Source organism: Limulus polyphemus, unplaced genomic scaffold (assembly GCF_000517525.1).
Source record: "Limulus polyphemus unplaced genomic scaffold, Limulus_polyphemus-2.1.2 Scaffold3912, whole genome shotgun sequence".
NCBI classification, from domain to species: domain Eukaryota; kingdom Metazoa; phylum Arthropoda; class Merostomata; order Xiphosura; family Limulidae; genus Limulus; species Limulus polyphemus.
In genome coordinates this window covers 11,310-15,707 of record NW_013669522.1, presented here as the reverse complement: position 1 = coordinate 15,707, position 4,398 = coordinate 11,310, and positions in this window count along the sequence as shown.

Below are 4,398 nucleotides of genomic sequence, written 5' to 3'. Positions count from 1 at the left end.
ATCTTGTTTATAAAAACCAAAAGCATTTCTCTGAGTTACACCTGGTGGATATAAAGAATATTATATCGTTAAGCAATAAATAAATACAATTTCATGTGGGACTCAGGAAGCAAAAATATAAATACTTGTGATTTTTAAAAAATGATAATTGTCATTTTTTGTATTATTTTTATCTTATAACAAAGCCCACCGTTGCGCAGTAAATTAAATTTATCATTTTCAGTCAGAATATTTCAAGAAAGCTAGCTTTATTTTTTAGATAACGTTTCGACAACAAAATTTTAAAGATTACAATAACAGCAACTTTTATAGTAGGGAAATTTTAATTGTATTTTTTAATACAATGTTTCGACCTATTGTATCGGATAATCATCAGGTAAAAGTTACATTCAGTAAAACAGTTTAGATATTTAAGAATGTTATAGACTATTCGATAGTGAGAATAAAGTTTGTAGGTGACGATAAATTAGCTATCTAGTAGAATGAGGTAAATGAAATTAAAATACCTAAATTATGAGTAACGTTTTGTTAATGGTTTAATCACGATTTATTTTAAAAGACCAGAAGCGTCTCCTTCACCCGTAGCACAGTCTTGTTTTCAGCTTTATCGATAAATGAACATTTTGGGGAAAATAGCCACATCTCTTAAACCTAATACTTGTCAAACAATGCTTGAGTTGTTCCTGAACCTGGGATGAAGGCGTTTTTGTTTTCAACAAAGCGCCACTGAACTTTTACTTGCAGTTTTAATTTTATTTAAACTTTAACACTACATAGCTGATAAAATACAAATATTGGTGTAGATGGATTCCTGGTTACCCACCTGAAAATATAAACAGCGGAGAGACCTACAAAAGCAAGTGCAACTCTTGTAAGCATTTTGACGTCGGAGAAATGAGCACAGAAACATTTTAAAGGACTCTTACACGTTTTTTAACATCTCAAAAAAAGAAAAAAAAAACATCAGTGAAAACAGCGTCGAAACCATTTGAAGAGAACCAGACATCAACAAAAATATAATTGCTGAAACACTATTGGTAAAGTAATGAAAGCCAAATAATATTCAGGAATTTCCTATTATCTATGCCTCATATTGGTACAGCGGTAAGTCTTCAGACTTATAAGGCTAGTAACCGGGTTTCGATACCCGTGGTGGGCAGAGCACAGATAGCCCATTGTGTAGCTTTGTGCTCGCCTTCAAACAAACCCTTTATCTATATTTTATCCATCTTATTTTACTAAAAAGCTAATTTAGCGCCATCTACAAACATTGTCCTCATCATCAGAGGTTTTAAACGTTCTCTGAAATTTAAATTTATTTTAATGTAACTGTTACTGATGATTTTTGATTCTGTTGTTTAGAGTAAAGCCACACTGGGCTATTTGTTATGTCCACGCGAGGAATCGACTTCTAGATTTTACTGTTGTAAGTCCATAAAAATTACCGCTGACCCACCGAGAGAATGTTACCAACAGTGACCTGATACTCTGGGTTGGAACATTGTAATAATTAAAATTATAATTTTTCTATCGTAAAAATTGTTGTTATTGTATTTTCGAATTAATGAATTGGTAAATTCCTCACAAAAAAAATAACAACAAGATTTGTCTCAAAGACTTATTTTATATTTAAGTATTGTCACAATCAAATCAGTATTGTTGTGATATGTTCTATTGTCGGGCCGGTTCTTTTTGAATTATTTGGAAAAAATAATTCCGATTCCAGTCCACGTAATGATAACGAATTGATTTATTTCTTCAATAATGTTTGCTACAGGCAAAACTCAATTGTATGTCTAATTAACTTATAAACTTACTTGGCTAATCACGCTAACCAACTCGTTGTTAATTAATTCGCAGACAAATAAATACAATGACTATTTTCGTATTGTCTAAGCCATTAAAAGACACTGAATTAATAAAATCACAAAATATTCTTTGATTACTCATTAACTGACTGCTTCACGGCGTATCGTATTTATATCGTACTTTTATGTTTACATGCTATTCAAAATGTTTAGAATCTTAACTTTCATGAAATTTCTTTTTCCAAGGGACTTCACAATCCAGGAAGAGAACACTATTGCAAGCCTATGTTGTTATATTTTAATTTAGACGTGTTTTTCTTTTTTGTTGTTGTTTTTTGTTGTTTTTTTTCGGTATTAAATGCATGATACAATGTACTCCTAATATACATATAAAATAGCATAATAAACTGTCCAATCACCAAATCTTTAAGGTTGTTTCCTTTTCTTGGGGTAAAAGTATGCAGATTGATTGGACTCTTGCCATTATCGTCACTTGAAGGAGTTCTCTCTAGAAAGGTGGCCGATTAATCCAATGCTGGCTCTATCCTTGGTTATCCTCTGGAATTGGTTTAAACAGGGACTCTGGGCTCTCCACTGGTAGATCTTTCTCTGAAGTTACCCAGTTTGCTGTTCTCTCCCTGATGTATTTGCAACGATGATCCATCACAGCCATGATGTATATACTCCCACTGTTACACTGAGACAGAGAACCAAACACATCGATAACAACTCTCTATACTGCAATAGTTGCCCATGCTGTTTCTTATGTGGACCTTTTCGCTCAGAGCATAGTTAACATGATTTACACCGATTATTTTACAGGTCTCCAGCACCTACCCCAATATAAGCACTTTCTTACTCTATCCAGTGAATTTTTAACACTTAAGTGCTCAGCCATTGGAAGGTCACGGATGTGATGGAGTTTCTATTTGTTTAAAAATATGAGCCTGATTTACAAGATGGAGTCATCTGGCCAATTGACGTATTGTGGCCAAATTTTCAGCAGAGGCATTGCTAGTTAGTTAAAAAATTCAGAGCTTGGGAATGTTTGGCGTTTTAGTATGACACGGATTATGGTTTTCTGTTCTGAATTTTCAAGATACCAACTTGGGATTCGGGTCACTGTGAAATTGAATCGGGAGCATGGGCCCCATGTGCAAGTGCCTAGTGATGCCTCTGAGTTTCAGTAACAATCTTATGAGTTATTTTATTTGTCCAGCCTAAGTCATGAGAAGTATTGCGAAAAGTATCTTGATATTCCATGATCAAGTTATATAACCCATGGCACTGATAAGCTGAAAGACCTCCACAGTCACTTACATACAGCTCTCATATGGTAAACTGACCTTATATGAGGATTTGGCATCATACTTCTTACATCTTCCCCTAAGGTAACTACTTCTGATGTGGAAGTACAACCTGTATAGTTTCACATTTTGCAATGTTCCATCCAGCTTTGACTCAAAATTTATGGTTCATTGCTCTAGTAATGACATCTTTATTCTTCAGATCTACGAGAGTTCTTCAAACCATTATCACTTCAGGACACACTGGAGTGTTTAGTTCTATTATGCCTCAATCACCAGATGTAAATGTATTCCTATTAAGTTCTGATATGAGTATTCACTTCTTGGTGGTATAATAATAATGGCCCTCCTTGTTGCACTAGAAGTTCAGCCTCTAATGTAATGCACAGGGATTTCCTGTTCATATACTGTGAAGCTAGCCTTACCTCAAATTCAAGTTTCCACACGAAGTCAGTTCCCAATTTGCATTTTCCTCAATGTCAATTACCAACACGTCAGGAGGCGTAGAGAAGTTCCCTACAGTAAGGGTAACTTCCAATTTTATTTTTACTGGAACATTATGCCCAATAGCTGTTAGTGTCAATCCCTTTTCTTTTTTTCATCTCTGGAGGCAGTTTCTCCCATTCATTGCTGAATCGGGTTGAACTATTGAAGCTGTAGAACTAGAATCGATCAGTATGCTGCAAGATTCCTGGTAATAAACCCATTGACTTGTGGATTGGCTTCTTTAAATAATAAACTTCTATCTCAATTGGAGCAGATGGTATATTCTCAGCTGATCCCATAAATCCAGCTAATTCCGGTATTTGGTTAGCTCTTTTGATTTGATTGGTCTTTGAAACTCATCCTATGAGTACTGTCTCTTAGGCTTAATAACAACAGTTGATTCTTCACAGTTTCTGCTTCAATTGCAATGTTTCCACAATCCTTTGGGAGTTTTTATTCCTTACTGGTTTTGTTCTGCAGTTCTAGGCAATAAGTCCTTTCAAGCTACACTATATTAATTACATCATATATATCACAGTATGCTGCAAGTGGCCTTTACTGCAATACATCATTGTATAAATAGTGTGCATATGTGCCACACTATGTTGTTAATTATTATAAAATATATATCACCGTATTCTGTAAGTCATCTGCACTGTACATTGTCATTATTTTATGGTGACTTATAACATAATCATTCATTGTTGGTGACGTGTAGTACAGTATATTATAGTATGCTGCTAATGACCCGTACTGTAACATAACCATACATATCATTCATTCCGCATATGACATAT